The sequence below is a fragment of the Leptosomus discolor genome, chromosome 1 (assembly GCF_034619465.1).
Source record: "Leptosomus discolor isolate bLepDis1 chromosome 1, bLepDis1.hap2, whole genome shotgun sequence".
NCBI lineage: Eukaryota > Metazoa > Chordata > Aves > Leptosomiformes > Leptosomidae > Leptosomus > Leptosomus discolor.
The window spans coordinates 50,983,508-51,005,348 of NC_141391.1; the positions used below are offsets into that span (position 1 = coordinate 50,983,508).

At 37.6% G+C, this 21,841-nt stretch overlaps 1 pseudogene; it reads left to right on the top strand.

The window, feature by feature from the left end:
- LOC147416218 (uncharacterized) overlaps positions 1-20,581 on the top strand; it is a 39,395-nt pseudogene extending 18,814 nt beyond the window's left edge.
- The last annotated feature ends 1,260 nt before the right edge of the window (positions 20,582-21,841 follow it).

Below are 21,841 nucleotides of genomic sequence, written 5' to 3' on the forward strand. Positions count from 1 at the left end.
GATTGCTCTTCAGCCAGAAAGAAAACTGTATAGTATCATAGCTACAGACAAAAAAAATAGATGAAGGAAAATATGTAGGTCCATTTGCCATTTTTGCCTAACTGTAACTGTTATAATTCTCCTGCAAGTTTCCTAACCTTTTTATGTAAAAAACCCTCTGACCTGGTAAATATTTAGGCACATTAACAGCTTTTCTTACAAATGCATTCTGTAAGACACTCATTGTAGGTAAGGCTGAATAAAGGACAATATTATCCCATGCTGCCACATCAGTAGATTTTGTATTAATTAATTAATTTAATTACAACAGTTGGGATTGTAAGGTTTAAAATTATTTTTGTTTTGGCTTTTATTTTCTTCTTCTTGTAATCTGTAAAGACTTTAACACATTTCTGACTCCCGTGAAATACTAGCTAGTAATAGGGACTTGCTTGCAATGTGCAGCCAGATAAGCCTTTCATAATATTTATCCAGAACCACATATACAACTATACAATTTCCATTTCTTTTTGGACTTGCTGAATCAGAGATTAAGGACTCAATATACCTAATGTGTGTCATTTTTCCCCCATGTACTATAGTAAGATTGGAGAAATGGAGTAAATAACAGATCGGGCCCCGTGTTGCTAGGTAACATAACATCTATGCATCTATCTGTTTCCTGTAGGATTATGATCTAGGCCTCTTCTCCCTTATGATTTTTTAAAAATATTTACCCAATATAATTTGCAGGTGATTTTCAGATGGATATTTATTTTATTAAATACAAAGGTCTTCTTTATAGAACTTGTTTAATTACACTTTATTCTGTATACTTTTTTACACACTAGTATGTGGATGCATTTGCTCTATCTCATATGCATAACAATTCACAGTTGTACAGTGAAATAAATAAAGCAAAAAGTTAAGAAAAAGCAAATATATTCTAATTCACAAATTCAGATTTAAAGATAAAAATCCTTATCTTTCTGTGCAAATGCTAAGAAGCAGACCTATAAATCATCAACTCAAGCATAAGAGGGTTGGGAGAAAGAAAGACATTCCTTATTAGCAAGTTACTGAAGTGGAAAGTATGCAATCCTATAAAAATTAATCTGTGGATATTTTACTAAAAAGTAGAGTGAGAAGGTAGGTAGAAAACAAGCAGAGATTAATCCAATGAGTTGGAGGAATATTTACTTCCCCAAGGATGCTAATGAAAACCTAAATATAGTTATCATACTGTCTGGTGAAGCTGAAATAAAGAAATGTGCAAATTATTTTAATAAAAGGATTCTATCTAGTGCATCCCTATGTTTTCATTTTCCTGTAGTGATGACTTTACCAACCGGGTAGATTTTAAGAAGAGCATGTCCCATTGCCATAAGCCAGGCTAGTTAGCATAATACAGGCCACAGAACAGTAATTGCTACTCTCTAGGTTTTAGCTCCAGTTCTGCCTAGCAGAGCATACTCACCTTAACCTTGGCAATAGGGAAATAGAGAAAAAGTAAAATCCCAACATGAATTATCGAGTTTGGACTTTTGACTACTATCACTGTACACATCACCCACGAATCCCAGCCTGAGGCAGTAGCAGAAACCTTGAAAAAAAAGTTTGCATTCCAGAAGAAGAAATACATGTAATTCTTATGGCAGTAAATATATTCCTTATATTTATCAATATATGTATCAATATGATACCAGCTTGGACAGCCTAAGCTCCCTCTGGAATTATTAATGAGAAGAGATAGCTGATGTAGGCAAGGAAGGAAGGAAAGAATGAATTTTGCTTCCTTTCAGGATTTTAGAGACCATTTTTTGGCTATTTATACTTTTCACTCCCTCCATTAGTTTGGATAGGAAAAATCAAATTCTTTTTTCTCTTAGGTTCCATGATGATTAATTTTCTTTCATCTTTCTCCTCTTTGTTTAATCTCTCTCAAAAAAACTCCAGAAATCTAGCTTGCAGTCTTGACCACTGACCTTCATGGGGAAAAAAAAGAAGAAAAAACACTGAAAGGTGAAAGAAGATTTATTACTTTTCACGAATAGAAGCATTGCTTTCATTAGCAGAATATCCCTTTCTTTCCATTTGTCATTTTCTTTCCCTATTTCCTCACACCATTCTCCTTGTCCTGAAGACTACAACTGCAAAAATCGAAGAAATAGATCCTGTCCCCTCTTAACACACCTTAATCCCTTCTGTACCCTCACCTTTCTGAAACCCTCCACTGAAGATCACATCATAGCACCACCTCAAAAAAATCCTCTGCTAAGTATTCATCTTATTTTCCACAGAAAAATTCTATTGCATAAGTTGTCCTGAAGTCCATCTATGCATTTGCTCTTCACTTCATGAGAGTTAAAAGATATCCAACAGTGGTCATAGTCTGAAAAGGAGGATAATGAGATTCCCTGAAAGCACTTCACCCTTAGGTGTGGTTATGCAACTGTGCTCATGACATGTCTTAATCTTTTTGTTAATGTATTTAAAAACAAACAAACAAACAAAACTTTTCCTGAGAACCCTACAGTTAGATATTTCAGATAAATCATTAAATGATCAGAAAAGCAGTCAGAAACATATTTTTTTATATATACAATGAGGAGCAACTAATGTGCAGCAGTTTACCTGACACTTATTTTGAAAGCCAACAGATTAGCCCATATGAATAACAAAGTCAAAACTTGATTTTTTATATGTTTATTTATATATTAATTTATATATTTATAATGTTAATGTCTTAATTCTTCAAATAATATACATGCCCTTCTTTAAGAAGTATGTTGTGTAGTACTTCAAAAGTAAATTTGAAAGAATGTAGGATGTATAAAGATTTATTTCATACCTGTACACCTTTAAAAATATATTTTGGTTATTCATCTCCACACCCACATAAAATAGTCTCAGGAGAGTTACGTAATTACACTTAAATTCTACAGTGTTAGGTAAACAAAAATAAAAGAGGAGAGAGAAGTAACCTTGCAACAGATATTCAAATAATCCCCTAAACAGTGAAATTTTAAGAACTAAATAATCATGTATCATTTTAAATGACTTAGTAGTTTGTGTAATTTGTGAAAGTCAAGCTTTGCAATAGTGTCTTTAAAAACAAGCCTTTTAAAATCTGAACTGCTTTCCTTTCCTTCTAAACAAAACATGCATCATACCAAATTAAAACATTTACATCATACAGAGCAACAGACAGATTTGAAATATAAAGTGCAATTCATATTCAAGGTTAGTTTGAGGCTGAATGTTGGAAATAATTCCAAACATAAACCTAACAAATATGCTTAGCAATAATTGCAGTACATGATTCCTCTTAAAATGTTCTCTGCTTTTTTGCTCAGCATGAAACATAACATTATTTTTCCATTTGACAAAAACATATCACGTAAACCATTTTTCTATCATATGTATTTCAGATTCTGACATAAATCAGGCAAAAGGCAAGCCAAAGTCAGCAGCATATGGGCAAAATGAATAGATATTTACAAAGTCTGGATATATAGCTCATAAGTGCTTTTCTTTTTTTTTTTTTTTTTTTAATTTCAAGGAAAAAAAGGATAAATGAATCATTATAGTCTTGCATAAGACTAAATATTTGTCAATTTGGTAACTGCCTTCCATTTTGGATAGTTGTTGCTACCACAAATAAAAAAGCATGAGTTGACGTTCTTGAAAGAATCACTAAAAGGGAAAACCTTGATCCTGCAGGGAAGATGAGATTTCCAGCTACTTATCTGTTGAGATTTTTTTTTTTATACTCTTCCCCATTTCATATTTTCCAGCAATCTCAGGCAACCAGAATTGTTTTTCAAAGAATTATTTTAGCAGTTAGTCTAAATCATCAAAATACAATGTGTTTTTTGTATGAGAGCACCAATTCCAGTTCCAGTATTTTATTTTATTTTTATAGCATATATCAAGTCATATGAAAGAAAAAAAAAAAACATTTTTTCCACTGTCCTTTGAGATTAATACTGTAAATGGCTTCCATTTAAACATCTGTTTTCATCTGCAGACCCATTCTAATTTGGGATGTAAGTTTGAAGAATAATTTCTAAGAACAGGGATTATTATTAATATTTGAAAACTTTGTCAGTGATTGAAAAATGCAGCTTCCTAGCATCTATTTCTAAATCAAAAAGCATACTTTCCTATCATTTGCAATTTCAGAATTAGTTTGCATAGAACAGTAACTGGTTTATTAAAAGCACGTATGTTGAATGTTTTGCTGCCCTCACCAGGACACCATATAATTTTGCATTTTACTTGGCAAACTCCTAGTTAAACGGACTGACAGTCATATTCCTTGCAATAAATCAGCTGTAGTGAACAGATCAGTGATTTCTGTCACATGATATATGTACCACTGCTACCAGCTCAAATTGTTTTAACAGAAATTAGGAGAGGTCCAAGTAATGAAAGATCTACAAAAATATGGAATAAAGACAAATCTCCTGAAAATATCTAAGGCAGATATTTTAAAATCTCTGTTGAAGCAGAATCAGAAAAAAGTGATCATTCATTCATTGACTAAACCAATAAATATATTAGCAAGCTTTCCTTCTGCAGGTACTTCTTTCTGCAGAAGAGCCGGGATGCAAAACTGACTCTTTTATCCTCAATGTTTATATCTCTGATCATTCTCTAAATAGAAGAAAAAAACATCAGCTTGTTAGTAAAAAAATGTTCAGCTGGTGGCAGAAGCATATCTCTAATCAAACTAGAGGAAAAAGTTCATTGCCATTAAGACAATATTTTAGAGAATCTAAAACTATAGTACTATAACATTTCCCTGTGGCAATGAGCTAAATAGACATTGGTACATAAAATACACTTTGTGGTTGATTGTTAACTTGTAGACTTTTCTTCAAGTTCACACATTTTACAAATTTCAGTGATTTGGAACTCATTACTCCTACTTTAAGATGGCTGGTGAATCCGTGTAGTACTCCTTGATCACTGAATTACCTAATTTTTAACATAATAAGAATTTTACCATTAAAGGTAAACAGAAATTATTAGTCAAAGACTTATTTAAAAAAATAAAATCTTCACTAATATCCAGATTCATTCTGCAACAAATCTTCCGTTATTTACAAAGGTCGTAAGGCAGTAATCTTAAAAAGACACTGTTTTAGGAATAAATTTTTTAACCTCAGTTTAAAATCCAAAAGAGATAAAAGCAAATACATTTCTTTAGGCAGATCAGTGATCATTAATGGATAACATGAAGTTCAACAGTGAACGATAAACATTCTCTCTCCTGACCTTTTTTTCCACTGACATAAAACCCTTGCATGAGAATTGACAGTTTATCTAATAAATTCCCTAGTCTGAGAAATTGGGAACAAGCCTTCAAGGTACACCAGGGATCATATTTGCCCCACAGTAGACAGAATCTAAAATAAATGTTCTAACATCAGATGGATCAGCCTCCAAACTTTTTTATCATATTTAGTCTCTATGGTATTACTAAAACTAGAAGAAAAAGTATAAGACTATTATTATTTTCCTGTAACTTCATAGTATGCCAAAAAAAAAAAAAAAAAAAAAAAAAAAAAGATTAAATCCTCAGATATCTCTGAACAGCTAATTGTTTAAAGATAGAACATCTTTTCTATCCAAGTCTATCTCCAAGAAGCTTATATAGCTGAAATGCTAACTTTGGTATTGCTCCTTCCAGACTTCATGCTACACTAATATTTCATCATCTAAGAAATCAGTTTCCAACAAAAGGAGTCATTGTCTTCAAAAGTGCTACAAAGAGACTCCAGAATGGAGGGCCCCAGGTTCTGTCAACCTCTGTGTCTAGTTCTGACTTTTAAAAAGTCACAAGGGTTGCATACAGTAACTTTGGACATGCTGCCTGAACAGCATAAGGGCAGTAAAAGTCATTACACAGGAGCTCTAAATTAGCATAAATGGTTCCTTTACTTTCATCTTTCTACCTCATGCAGAGGGGCATCTAGAAGAAGGAGGAACAGCTAATGTATGAAAAACGCTGTTTAATACCTGAAAGGAGAGGTTAGAATTATTTTTTCTTCATCCTTCTAATTTGCATTAGGACTAGGCCAAAAAATATGAGGGATGACTTCTGATTTTCCTTTTTCTGTCTCCTGGTCTGCTTTCAGTGATTCTGTGGGGAAGTAGAACAAACTTCTCCTAGTCCTTTCCCCAAATTAAGCTGTGGTTTCCACAGTCTGATACGTAAAAAAATACCAGAATAACCAGAATTACATTTTTTTGTTTTCCTTCCCCTGCCCCCAGCCCATGTAGTTTGCCAGCAGTGCTGCAATAAGGGAGAACTGCCATTATAACATGGGTACTTCTGGAAATCCAACAGGGCTATTGAAGAACATTTGGAGAAGTGCAGTCTCTCCCCCTGCCCCAATCTCATTTCTAAACAGCTGGATAGAATAAACTATTTTGCTTAAAGATTGCAAAGGAAACTTTATAATTCTCAATGAATGTGCTCAAATGAGACATGTTTCCTTTTTTTGGTTTAAGAGGACTGACTCCAAGTGTAATCTGGGCTACAGGCTGGGAACTTTACTGCCATACGTATTTAAAAAGAAGCACAAACTCATCTTGATTGGTTTGGTTTTTTGTTTTATTTGTTTGTTTGTTTCATCTTGTCTGCTTCTTTTCACTTAGCCATCACAGGATTTGCATATGCGCCTCTGGAGGATATTCTTCTAGCAATAGCATCTGGGCCTCATGGTGACTTCCACAGGCATTTGTACAGATTTTCTTCACTTGCCTCTGGCTTTGCTATCCACTGTCTAAGCTGCTTTTTGTTTCCTATCTTCAGTTATTTTCTTCCGAGTTTTAAGTTGAACACAGTGACAAGTGCACTTTCTAGCCAAATACACTATATAAAACTGTTTTTCTCGTTTGGTATTTTAGCTTGGGTTCAATAGCTTTTTGTTTGGTTTGGTTTGTTTGTTTATTTGTTTTTTTCCCCCGTTCCTTAATATCTGCAACATTATATCACTATATCACTTCCAAATTGTACCAGAATGCTGTATACTGGTATCTTCTATCTGCCTGCCTGGATTAACATAACATTTAACAGCATGAACTTCCTCCTACTGTCTTTTCTTCAACCTACAGAAGCCACTTTAAAAAGTGACTAGAAATACAGTAATACTAACTCAAATACTTATGAGGTCCACAACTTTCTTGCTGGCAGTGAAACAAGAGTGACAGTCGGTGTTAACGTCTAGTATACTTGAAAGCTGTGCAGCAAAAATTGACACCTGACATTTCAGTTTGGGTAGAAAGACATCAGGTGATCCATAATCATCAGAAGAAAAATGTGCTTATTATCACTGACATGGACTTTTCTCTTACTGATCATGTAGTCATGAAAAAATATGTTATTTTTTAGTTACCTTTGATAAACATCCCTAAACTATTGAGCTCTCATGATCCTGTTAAGCAACATAATTAAGGAATTTCTGAGCATGTAAAGGCATAGCAAGTCTATTTGGCTATAAGATTAAAAGATAAATACACATCGCAGGAAAATTTTCCCCCATATAATTATCATAACGTCATGTAGGAGTAGGAATTTGGTACATTCTCCACATATTTGTGTTTCTTTTTGCCTTGTAATTTTTTACTTTAAAAAAGTAAAAAACATTAAATGGAATAAATATGACCATAATCTGTTAGATGAGTTTAAAAGCCATCTTGCCTATTAATAAGTTGTATTAACTGTACTATATAGATTTTTATTACACTATTATGGCACTTGGATATGTGACTGAGAGCACATCTGGAAATTCTACCAGCATTCCAAGGACAAGTTATGCCTCTGAATGGGGCCAATTTCTTATATATTGGAGAGAAAAAGACAAATAGGTTTAGGTATCAAAATTTAGCTGCTGCAACATCAAATGGTTAGATACCTGGCCACCAAAGTTGAAGCCAGAGCCATGAGTAAGGTCACCATATGCTTTGTAATGCATACAGAGAAAACATAAAATTATATGGCACATGAACATGTTTTTTTCAGATTGTAGTTTTAGATTTAGCACCTTGATGTTTCTGAAACCCATGTTCTTATTTAAGATATTTTCTGTGCATTGATTTAAGTTTTACCTTTTCCTTTCTTTCTTCTTTTTAATAATAAAGTACTGCCTCCAAACCAAATCTGGTCAAACAATTCAACATTTTATTAGTTTTATAGGAAAATATTTCTTTCTATTTTCTTGGAAAGTAAACTACCTTTTGGGAGTGTGTCGTGGTTTGAGCCCACCCAGCTGGCAACAAAGCACCCTGCAGCCACTCACTCACCCCTACTCCATCCCCCAAGGGATGGGGAGGAGAAAATACAACCAGAGGACTCCAGGGTTGAGACAAAGGACAGGGAGGGCTCACTCACCAGTTATGGGCACGGGCAAAAGACAGACTGGAACTGGAGAAAACAGCATCAATTTAATGAACAACCACCACCAGCAAGGATAACGAGAAACACAATCAGGTCTTAACAATGCACCTTCCCCCCACCCTTCCCATCTTCCCCCCCATCTGTGCAGGGGGCACAGAATGGGGGTTACAGTCGTTTATACAGATAGAATAGATAGATGTTATAATTAGTTAGGAGAAATAGGCTAAAAAGTAAAGGGAGAAACACAATATTTTTAATCAATATGGAAATTACGAACGTTTTTTAGATTTAAACACAATTGCCATCAATTAGGAGTCTTTATTATATCTTTTGTATATTAGAGGAACTAAGGATCACTTTTTGACTTTTCATGCACCTGAAGTGATGATACTGCTTTTAACTCAAAATGATCAGCAGCTATCAACAGCTTAATCAAGTTGTATAATCCAAGGCTAACAACAGTTATTCACATTTTAGCTTATTTACCCCTTTAAAACTTTTTAAAGCATCTTGATGACTAACATTAAATCTTTTTTATCTTAGCTAATGATGTCTATTAAATTGCAATCATAACAACCTGCGCTTAAAGTATTGAAATCACAAATAATATTGGTACACATTTTTCTCCATCAAAAGAAAAGCTCAATCCTTCAAAAGTAAGACATCAGTGATTTTTAACAAATACTTCATCAAAACTTATATAATCAGATTGAGAAACCTGAATCCTTTTAAAAATAATAAGGAGTAGATGCCTAAAATCCAGTGTGGATCTGGATCGTATATCTTGAAGTTTCACAGAAATTTATTTTAATGAGGTAAAATCAACAAAAAAAGGACTTAATGGAAGTTAACCTAGAACAACAGCATATTAAATTAACAAAGAACAACAGAATATTTAGTGCTTCTTCCAAAGGTCAATTCTTATCAAAACTCAACCTGAATGGAAGCTTGTAGTAATAAGTTCTCTAACAACTTCTTCTAAAGATCACTAGAGATAACTCTTTCAATCTGTTTCAAATCTGAGGTTTTCTTACTGAGCACACTCTACTGGCGCCTTACCCACTTTTAAATTAAGGCTCTACTGAGCCACATGTGAGAAAATTTACTGTGACTCAGAATGCATAGGAGGATATATTCTGAGTACTTCTGCCAGCCAAAGCTGTGAGAGTATCCCAGAAGAAAAAATGTAACCACTCTTGTAGCAGTTGATGGTCATATTGGGGATTTTAAATATTCTCTGGAAAAGTGACCGAAAATACACAGCCAATGTATAAATAAAAGCTAATATAGAAATATTCTCCACACAATGAACAAAAATTCCAAACCATACATCTAAATTATATTTGAAACCAACACAGATCCTGGACCAATAGAGACAAAAGCTGTCACTGAGATGTATGCTATTCATAAATAAATACACTATTCATTTTGATCTGCAGTAAGTTCTCTCAGAAATGGGTCCATGATGTCAGGAAGAAAAATGACATACATTGGTATACCAAATGTATCAGAAAGAAACATTTACAAATATTTAGGAAGGCATGGTGTCATTTAAATGCATAAAATGAATTGACTCTTCCGTCAGTAGACAGTAGTCCTGTGAATTCCTTGAGAGGAATTCCTTGCGGATGCAAAAAATTACACAGGCTCAAAATTACCATCTTAAACAAACAAACAAAAAACAACAGTGAGGGGACAAAATGTGCAAAACAAAATCAAGCTTAATATATCCTGTTAGCTGAAAATGACAGGAATTTAAAGTGTCAAATGAGCATATTTTGTTCTTGACTTTGCAAGAAATTAACGGCAGTGGTTAAAGCTAGACATGGCTCCATCGTGCTTAGATTCCTACGGCAGATACCATGGTCTGCATTTTAATGCCTAGTGTCTTTAAGATACTCCTTGTGATGCCATCACAGCAGTTAGAAGTTACAGATATTGCTGCCATTTTTCTTGGTAAATTTTGAGAGGGAAGTTTTAATAAAGGCACTGGAAGGAGACAGAATGGAGATCAACCTCTGGAGTATAATTTGGTTGGAATGCTCTCTTAGAGGTCTTTACCTACTTATAGTGACTATAAGGAGAACCTAGAGGACTGTTCCTACGGCTTAGGCAGATCAGTTTTATAGAAACCAGGAGGAGCTGTTGTCATTGCAAAGGTCTCAGGTGAAGCCCAGATATGGACTGAGTCTCAGCTCTGGCAGATGTGTCTGCCAGAACCTGAGAGGAGAAAGCATAGCATGAAGCACAAATAAAGATAATCTGACATTGTTAATATTGCTAAAATACATTTTGAAAGTGAGAATACATAGTTCCAGACAGATATATGCATACACATGAACACACACACTTCACAGATGGTGGAAGCAAAAATTTACGTTTCATTCCTGCTTCAGTATCACTGGCCTGTTCCTGATACATTAATATTTGTTGCCAATATTTCTTAGAAGAAAAAATAAATAGAAAGCCCATGCACCATGAGGAAATAGTCTGTGATTTCAAAGTAAAAGAGGTCAGTCAGTACATTTTACCAAGGTCTTTTGTGTTATTTGCAAAGGATATAATAGTTGTTTAGGATGTTTTGATTGATACATTTGACACAGTGAGCATTTCAAAACCATATTAGCAGTCTACAAGTCTCCAAAAAGATTTGCAGGCCTGCTCTTTTACATAAGCTTAGGCCCTAATATCCTTCCTGAATGTGACAAAGGATTTTAGTATTTCTAGAGTGACAGCTGTCTTGTATCCACATTCCTTTGAGAATGTCATACTCAGCAATATGACCGCTTTCTGCTCAAGCCCATGAGGACTGTTATTTATTAGTTTTATATTACCCATGATTAGTACTTTGCAGAAATATGGATACTACACCAAAGAAATTATATACTAAATTAATTCAAATGTAGCAGAAAAAAAAGGGGGGAAAAGTATAAGAATAATTCCTCATATAGGTTTGAGGTAAAGTGTTATTTTTTCTCTTTTTTATTTGTATATACTTCATTTTTTCCCATATTTCTAGACATATACAACAACATATACTCACATGGCCAATCTTTTAAAGCGTTTCTTCCTGTCTTTTTAACTCTACAGTCCAGGTAGATGACATACACAGGCTTCCCCTCATCGACTAGGTGAGTCACCTGGTCACAGAAAGAGATCAGGTTGGTTAAGCTGGACCTGCCTTTCATGAACTGATGCTGGCTGGGCCTGAGTCCCTAGTTGTCCTGCACATGTCACGTGAGTGGACTCAAGATGAACCACTCCATAATCTTCCCTGGTACCGAGGTCAGGCTGACAGGCCTGTATATCCTCAGATCTTCCTTACGGCTCTTCTTGCAGCCTTCAGTCATCTGGGACCTCCCCTGTTGACCAGCACTTCTGATAGATTATGGAGAGTGGTTTGGCCAGCTCCTCCGCCAGCTCCCTTAGAACTCTTGAGTGGATCCCATCCAGCCCCATAGACTTGTGAATGTCCAGTGACAAAGCATTAACTGCTTCCTCCTGAATTACAGGGGGTTTATTCTGCTCTCCGTCCCCATCTTCCAGTTCAGGGGGCTGATTACCTTGAGGATAGCTTGCCTGAATACTAAAGACTGAGGCAAAGAAGGTATTAAGTACCTCAGCCTTTTCCTCATCCTTGGTGGTAATGTTCCCGTCTGCATCCAATAGAGGATGGAGATTCTCCTTGGCTCTCTTTTTGTTGTTAATGTATTTGTAGAAACTTTTTTTGTTGTCTCTCAAGACATTGGCCAGCCTGAGTTCTAGTTGGGCTTTTGCCTCTCTAATTTTCCCTCTGCATGACATAACGAGATGCCTATACTCTTCTTGAGTTTCCTGCCCTTTCTTCCAAAAGTGATAAACCCTCCTTTTTTCTCTGAGTTCTAGCAAAAGCTCCCTGTTTAATCATGCTGGTCGTCTTCCCTGACAGTTTGTCTTATGGCACATGGGAATAGCCTACTCCTGTGCCTTTAAGACTTCCTCCTTGAAGAACATCCAGCCTTCCTGGACCTCTCCAAGGGGCTGTCTCAACCAGTTGTGAAGGATAGTCCGATTTTTTTTTTTTGCCTTAAACAATCTGTTTTGTAGATTTTATGTATGTGTCTTGAACAAACCTGTTTTACAGTACAGTCTTTATATATTAGCCCTAAAACCAGCCTGCTTTGCAGTACAACCTGTTCCAAGGAGGGACCAAGCCCTGTGAAGGTGGAGTGGTGCTACCTCCTCAGAGATAAGAAGGTGAAGTGGTGCTTCCCCTTCAGAAACTTTTGTTGGGGTGATTGATAAGTGGGCTTCAGTTGGAGCGGCTACCCAACTTCCTCTATCAAAACGGACAAACCCTGCAGAAGAGGGGTGTTTCTGGACTTGGGGAGGCACACTGGACTTGAGGAGGTCCACTCCCTTATCTATAGTGAACAAAACTCCCTTGGAGGCCAGGGACAATAAAAATATCAATAATCAAGACACAGCTGTGCACCCACCACTGAAGAACCAAGGATCAGACTGGACCTCCGAGACGTCACTGGATTGCAGGAATGGTGATAGATTAGATAGATAGATAGTTATTTTCTTCTTTCTTTCTTTCTTTCTTTTCTTTCTTTCTTTCTTTCTTTCTTTCTTTCTTTCTTCTTTCTTTCTTTCTTTCTTTCTTTCTTTCTTTCTTTCTTTCTTTCTTTCTTTCTTTCTTTCTTTCTTTCTTTCTTTCTTTCTTTCTTTCTTTCTTTCTTTCTTTCTTTCTTTCTTTCTTTCTTTCTTTCTTTCTTCTTTCTTCTTTCCTTCCTTCCTTCCTTCCTTCCTTCCTTCCTTCCTTCCTTCCTTCCTTCCTTCCTTCCTTCCTTCCTTCCTTCCTTCCTTCCTTCCTTCCTTCCTTCCTTCCTTCCTTCCTTCCTTCCTTCCTTCCTTCCTTCCTTCCTTCCTTCCTTCCTTCCTTCCTTCCTTCCTTCCTTCCTTCCTTCCTTCCTTCCTTCCTTCCTTCCTTCCTTCCTTCCTTCCTTCCTTCCTTCCTTCCTTCCTTCCTTCCTTCCTTCCTTCCTTCCTTCCTTCCTTCCTCCCTCCCTCCCTCCCTCCCTCCCTCCCTCCCTCCCTCCCTCCCTCCCTCCCTCCCTCCCTCCCTCCCTCCCTCCCTCCCTCCCTTCCTTCCTTCCTTCCTTCCTTCCTTCCTTCCTTCCTTCCTTCCTTCCTTCCTTCCTTCCTTCCTTCCTTCCTTCCTTCCTTCCTTCCTTCCTTCCTTCCTTCCTTCCTTCCTTCCTTCCTTCCTTCCTTCCTTCCCTCCCTCCCTCCCTCTCTCACTTCCTCTCTCTCTCACTCTTTTTTTCCTCTCTTCTATTATTAGATAAAATTAGGGAAAGCCATATCTTTCTCTGATCTCTGAAATATTACTATCATGTGATCTGTGAAATATTACTATTATCTGATCTGTGCAATATTACTGTTACAGTGCAACTTTAAACTTCTCTTTGTGCACACAGTACCTCAAGCAACACACATCCCTGGTAAGCTTCCTTACCAGCTGTGTCAGGAAGTTCTCTTCCACACACTCCAGGAACCTCCTGGACTGTTTCCTCTATGCTGTGTTGTATTTTCAGCAGACATCTGGTAAGTTGAAGGCTCCCATGAGGACAAGGGCTAACGACTAAGAGACTTCTGCCAGCCGCTTGTAGAATGACTCATCTGCCTCTTCATCCTGGTTGGGTGGTCTATAATGGACTCCCAGCAGGATATCTGCCTCATTGGCCTTCCCCCTCATTCTTACCCATAAGCACTTGGCCTTGTCCTCACAACCGTTAAGCTCTACACAATCGAAACACTCCCTAAGATACAATGCCACCCCACCGCCTCTCCTTCCTTGTCTGTCCCTTCTGAAGAGCTTATTGCAGCACTCCAGTCATGAGACTCATGCCACCATGTTTTTGTGATGGCGACCGAGTCATAGCTATCCTGCTGCACAATGGCTTCCAGCTCCTCCTGTTTGTTACCCATGCTGCGGGCATTGGTGTAGATGCACTTGAGCTGGGCTATTGATTTCACCCCCAACATTGGCATGACACCTAGGTTCGTCACTGGTGAGCCTTCTGTTGTCCCCTTCCTCCGTCAAACCTAGTTTAAAGCCTTCTCGATGAGCCCAGCCAATTCATATACAAGAATCCTTTTCCCCTTTCTAGAAAGCCGAACTCATCTGTTGCCATCAGGCCTGGTGCCATGTAAACCTCCCCATGATCATAGAAACCAAAATTCCACCGATGACACCAGCCTTTGAGCCACATGTTAACCAGGTGTGTTTTCCTATTCCTTTCAGTATTCTTCCCTGCCACTGAAGGGATTGAGGAAAACACTACCTGTGCTGATCCTTCAAGCAATTGCCCCACTTCCCTGAAGTCCCTTTTGATCGCCTTTGGACACCTCTCCACAACCTCATCGCTATCAACCTGCGTAACCAATAGTGGATAATAACCAGAGGACCATACCAGACTAGTAACATCTCTAACCTCGGCCCCAGGGAGGCAATGACTCCTTATAGGCAAGGAAGCAACCAGGCATCTCCTAGGAGTGACTCTTTTAATCTATCATAGATAGCTAGAATGAGATGAGCTGTGTTCTGAAGATGTCTATTCTATTGACTTTACAGAGAGCTTAAGATAACTAGCTTAGGCTTAAATAGTCAATCTCATACTTTTAAATTATGGCAGATTAAAATTTTTCTTTACTTACTTTCTTCTTTTCCTAGAGAAAAGTTTCCACTGCATGGATGCAGAACTATTAAGGCCACCTAAGCTCTCTTCACTGGTGAATACAACCTGACAGCTCCAAAGGAGTAAAAGATATTCAGGTATGGTTTAGAATATTCAGAACTTGCAAGATTTCTTTCACATACTGTTTCTGCAGAGAAAAATTCAAGCTGACATAAAACTTACAAAAAATGAAAAAGTTGTGATTTAAATAAGTATACCACAGTTGGATTGTCTTTCAATTGCTTCTTTGATCACACAAAAATCTTCATAATATTGAAATATCAGGCTTGATAGTGAAGCATTACTACAGATTTTTCCTTTTACTTATTTTACATTCAGTCCTACTCTGTTTGTTTTTAATAAAGTGGGAAGTACATACCTCTTGTACCCAGAAATTAGTAAAACTACAAAGTCAATTAAAAAAACCCTCTGTTATAACTTTCATTGTTTATCTTCATGAATAACTGCAGTGGTAATCTATTCATCTCTTCTGTTTGTCTAATATGTTGGAAATATCAGATTAGATTTTAGGAAGAAATTCTTTACTGTGAGGGTGGTGAGGCACTGGAACTGGTTGTCCAGAGAAGCTGTGGATGCCCCCTCCCTGGCAGTGTTCAAGGCCAGGTTGGATGAGGCTTTGAGCAACCTGGTCTAGTGGAAGTTGTCCCTGCCCATGGCAGGGGGATTGGACTAGATCATCTTTAAGGTCCCTTCCAACCCAAACCATTCTATGATTCTATGAAATATTGCTGCAGTAATAATAAAAAAGAGAGAAACTCTTCTGCTACAAGCAGAAGAAAACTATTGCCACAGAAGTCTCCTTTAAAATCCTATGAACCAAAATTAACTTTAGCAAAAGACAGCTGCTTGCTCATGTGCAAAGAAAATAAGTTAATGCTGGAGCAAATTTAGAAAAATCTATGTAAAACAAGAAGCACCTCCAGTAGGACATGAGGGAATAAAAAAATACACAAAAAGATATGAAAGAGGAGACTGATGGACACAAAAAGAATCTTATGAGATAATTCTGAAAGTTTACCTCACTCCATACACAGACCAGCCATGAAGAGCAAGGAGACTAACTACTTCAGAACTCAGTGAAAAATGATCTAAGGACACTGTTACAAATATATTTTCCTGGGCCCTCCCTCATGACCAGAAGATAAATAAGTAACCAGCAGTTTTCTAAATTTTTCTTTTCCTTTTTCTCCCCACCATCCACAATGGACAGAAACTTTTAAAATATAAGCAATAGCAACAGGTATTGGTAAAAGAACTGCTTTCCCGTTGAGGTTTACTTGCACAACTGTAATTGGCTCAGAAAACTGCTTTACAGGATTTTTTTCTTTTTAATGAAAAAGCTGTCAGATAACATTTGGAATAAAACAAAAATGTCGGTCTTCAGGACAGATGGAAAGAATGAACAGAACCATCTAAATACGAGAGGAAAATTCTGTCTGGTAAACAGAATAGACCAAAAAGAGTTTCAATGTTATTATTCCTTGTGCCAATGAGGGCTCCACATTATAGCACAACAAATTACATATCTTTCAAAGTAACAATGATAGGAAAATGAAAATGACAGGACATTTGTCATGGGCAAACTACTACTTCATGTGCTTGAAGGTATTACAATGATATAATGAGGAGATTGCAGGAATATCTGTAAGAAGTGCATTCATTTGAAACAAAAGCACTAAAAAAAAATCAAAAGGCTAAAACAAAATATACTTTTTATATATACACATAAGTATATATAAAATAACCACTTTTTACTATAAGCATAAAAACCAAACAACCTCTTTTTTGCCCTATTTCCAAGCTTATCTGCACATAAAATTTGTTGGCTTTTTTAAACAACAACAACAACAAAAGTTAGATAACTGTATTGTCTAACCAATGTAAGCAGCCTAAAGGTAAAACTGATGCAATACAACACAAGATCAGTCTTCTGTTTTCTGTACCATTGTGCTTTATTTGTCAGTGAGTAGTGACAAACACCATATATTAGCTTAAAAGAGTCAAGACTTAAGAAAAAGGTGTTTTATTTTTGGTCAAAGGTAATTATGAACAAATTTAACAGCTGAAATGAAAGCTGCATTCTATTTCATGTGTATAAATCTGCAATGAAACAATCCTTTAGACTTATAAGTTTAAATAAAATATTTATGTAATGCATAAACAAATGTATTTGTTGTTTGTAAGAAAATTACAATCTCTTTGTGTTAGAATAAACCCAAAGTAGAAGCATTTTGTCTGCCCAGACTCCATTTTGCTTAAATAAGAAAATCACGTACTGGATACTTTCTCTTTCTTAGACCTCTCTTTTAATGAACAACCACAATAATTTTGAAACAAAACAGATGCAGATTCGATCAGGCCCTTGATTACTGTTGATGAATACTGCAAATAGTTATGAAACAATGTAAAATGAGGACATGACTGATACATAAATAAAAAAGAGACAGGTCAACACAGATTCAGAATTTAGCCAGGAAAGTAGCAACTAAGCAAACAGAAGCCAGTTTTACCTGAATTAATCCATGAGAAAGGTATTTAAATATAGTCAATAGGGCCACTAATGATATTGTAATTTAGAAGCTAAAACTAACAACATGAAAAATATGAGCATAGGCAAATGTGTACCAAACACTCTGCAAACTGCAGGAATTCTAAAGACTGGAGGTTTGTGTCTTACGACTCTCACCAGATTGGCCTGAGGTTATAAACAAGTATCTGCTTAAATCATATCTTTTCCATATTGCTTTGTTACTCTGTTTCATTTAAGCAGGAAATAAATCAGTGTATCTTATATAATTGAAATGACACTGAGTCTTGCTTATCATTATTGCCTTCTTACTGGTTTTGGTTTAACGTTTGAGATTGGTTATGGTTTTTATACTTTGATTCAAGATTCGGATCATGTAAGTTAGACACTGTAATTCCTAAAAAAAGCCCCAAACCACCAAAACCAAACAATTCACGTCAGTTAATTTTAGATAGCTAAAACGGGAAAGAGTTTTTACAAAGACTGATTTCTCTGACTTATTTTGGATACTGATTTTAGAATGGAATTCTCTTTTCTTTGGAAACACTGATTTTATCTTTTGCTTAAAAAGATAACTAGCCTTGACTTAGTATTTGAGCATGTGAGATTCATGACACCTTGTAAGATGCATGTACCTGTGTTCCCCTGATAGTCCATTAGCTTAGACTAATGCAAAGAATAAGCCAAAAAGTCTGTGTGCTGAAACACTGCCTGGAGCTAGCCAAAAGAAATGTTTGATATTGACGAGTGTCCTTCAGTAGGCACTGAACTGAACATGTGCATTTATCAAAGCAGCCAGCATTGGTATCCATCAGTTATGTAACAGAAAGCTGCTAGGTCCTGTGCTCAGGAATGTGAAACCTGGGTTCCATTTTTCTGGAAAAAGGTGTTACCATTTCTTCTATTTGAAACTGGGTCACTATACAATCAGGAATGTAGGAGTCATATAGAATGAATGGATTGCATCATTGACAAATGATTAGGCAATCTGCATGGGAGCAGAGAGCTGTATGGTCAATACAACATGTCTCCATATATTTTGAATTACTCAATCACTACAAAAAGAAACAGACAGAGGGAGACTTAGTGTGTTACCTTTAATTAGCCCACCCAACTAGAATGTTTTACAAAATAAAATATGTAAGTTTTTTTAAGGGTGGAGGCCAAATAAAATGCCGTAAAAAAGTAACAAGTGTTTGGAAGAGTATATAAACAACCTTACATAATAATCACTGCATGAATCATAAAGTGAGTCATAACACTTGGTAGTTCACATTAAGAACAAGTGGATGGTTTTCATGTGTGTATTCTTAAAAAAGATACTATGGTGCGTTTGCTACCATTCGTATTTCTACACACTTTAATTAGGATAATTACCCACCAACAGGAAATTATTCTCTTTCACATATATAGAAACTTGTAGAAGCCAAACAATATAAATGTAGATTTTTCTTTCTCATAGGAATATTTGCTTTCTGCAATATGTTATTTCTGCTGGTGTAAGATTCCTTAGCAGTATCATTCATAAGGTGGAGGATTTCACGGCCCTTAGTCATTCTCAGAGAAATTAACTCAGTGTTTTCGATTCTTTGGTTGTATCTTAACTGTTGATCACGCATACTCTACTGCAGTCCTGGTCCCTGATCCTCTGGATAAAGGGAGCTGATAGTACACACCACACTTCCCACCTGCTTGTACTTTTGATTTCCCTTCTAGTTGAATCCAAGGAGAGCGTAAGATGATGCACACTTGGGTCTCACACTTAAAAGGAGATCAGGATGCCTCTAGCCTCAGCAGCTGAAAATCAGTCCCCAGTTTAGTCCCTATGACTCACTTATTTTTTCGTCTGCTGCTCTAGATCCAGTGCTGTGGGAAATGGCTTGGCACTGGGCATCCAGAATACATTATGGAACACCTCCTTCACTGAGGAAATACATCTATGGCAAGAGACAGAGACACATTATGGAGAAGCCATTTCTTTCCTTACCACTTTTTTATTTCCTAAAGCAATCTGGGAGTTTCTGCAAAGAAAGGAAATCTCTTGAGATTATGGAGAAAATGTTGATATACTGCCCCATTCTGTTTCCATTTTTTTTCTTTCACAACAGAGATGTGTGTAGGACAAATACATAATTATTTAGAATGGATTTTGGGGTAGTGAAAATAGTTATACCATAGAAAGTAGTTGTCCATGCTCCAGTAGGTAGAGATAATACATGGTTGATAAAATTGAAAATGTTTTATCAGTCTCAAACGAGCTTCCACAAGTTATGCTCCATCTTGCTAGTGTTCTGACAGAAGCAGGAAAAGATATCTCATTGCCTCCCCCTTCATCATAGGAGTAATTTATGATGCTTTGCAGCTTGTTGTATTTTGTCACTTTACTCTGCATTTCTATTATCTTTTTTTTTTTTTTCCATTGCCTTTCTACCTGAGGTTACTTCTGACATACATCACTGTCACAGGCTGCATAAGGATTCATCCTACTGACCTTAATTACCTTCTCCATCTCATATTTTTTAAAAACAAGAATCCAAAGATGGAAATTGTTTAGTAATTGTTAGAAATTACTTAACTTTCTATTGACAGCTTGACTGGCTTTCCTATTTCTTTCTTTATTTTTTTTTAATTAAAAAATTCCAGTGATTCAGAATTCTAACCATCACTACCTTTTCTTCATATTATACATTTCAGAGAAAAGCAAAATTCCACTTCACAGAAGCAACTTTTTTTATATAGGTTTTCAACAGAACCAGGATATATATCTTCTGGAATAGCTGGATAGGATGATGACTAGTGCCATATGAAGTGCTAATGAACAGCAAACATAAAAAAGAAATTGACAGTCAGTGGAAATGGCAAAAAAATCTATTTATGAAATGTAGCAGTGATGTTCTCAGATTCTTAGAATCTGCCTAAATTCTACAGCTCTATCTACACTATTATTCCCATTTCTTTCTCTTAATTCACATTTTGCCTCTAAATTGACATGCAATAAGCCTACACAGTCCTCTCTTTCCACATGTCACAGAAAAGAAATGGTACCTGACTGAGATATATAATCTGCTCAGATCACAAACAAATACACCAGGCCACCCCATGAGTGTGCATAATATATAGCCACACAAGAGAAAATCCAACAGACTATAGTATAACAATGTGCTGCTTTGGTGTCTGCCAGGGTTTTGGTAGTGGGGGAAGGGGCTACAGAAGTGGCTCCTGTAAAAGCCTTCGAGAAGCTCCCGAAGCTTCAATTTCGGACCCGCCTCTCGGGAAGGCCAGACCAATGGCGCCTCTGTGAATGGCTGTATTTAAGAGGGGAAAAAGCTGCTGGGCAAGTTATTTGTTTGTATTTCTTTGTTGGTGAGCGGAGGAGAGGAGGGAGATGTAGGAGAAACAGCCCTGCGGACACCCAGGTCAGTAAGGAAGGAGAGGGGGAGCTGTGCCGGAGCAGAGGTTCCCCTGCGGCCCACGCTGGGGTGGCGGCTGAGCCCCTGCAGCCCCTGGAGCCCAGCGGTGGCCCAGAGGTTGGCCTGCAGCCCGCGGAGGGCCCCGGGCCGGAGGAGCAGGGACCGGCCCGAAGCAGCCGCGACTCCGAGGCAGCCCGCGCTGGAGCCGCCCGTCGGTGGGAGGGCGGCAGCCCCGGGAGGGACCCGCGCTGGGGCGGTTTTGGGGAGCTGCGGCCCCGCGGGAAGGACTCCCGTTGGGGCAGTGGGTGGAGGGCTGTCTGCCGGGAGAGGGACCCCCCGGTGGGGCAGGGGAGGGCTGCGAGGGCCCCTCTCCCTGAGGAGGAAGGAGCGGCGGAGACACCTTGTGCCGGCCGGACTGTAACCCCCATTCCCTGCCCCTGCGCTGCTGGGGGGGAAGAGGTAGCAGAGCTGAGCCCGGGGAGATGAGAGGGGTGGGGGAAGGTTTGTTTTTTAAGACCTGGTTGTATTTCTCATTATCCTTGATGGTGGTGGTTGTTCATTAAATGTATGTTGTTATCCCCAAGTTGAGTCTGTCTTTTGCCCGTGCCCATAACTGGTGAGTGAGCCCTCCCTGTCCTTTGTCTCGACCCTGGAGCCCTCTGGTTGTATTTTCTCCTCCCCATCCCTCGGGGGATGGAGTAGGGGTGAGTGGCTGCAGGGTGCTTTGTTGCCGGCTGGGTGGACTTAAACCACGACAAAGAAAGAACAT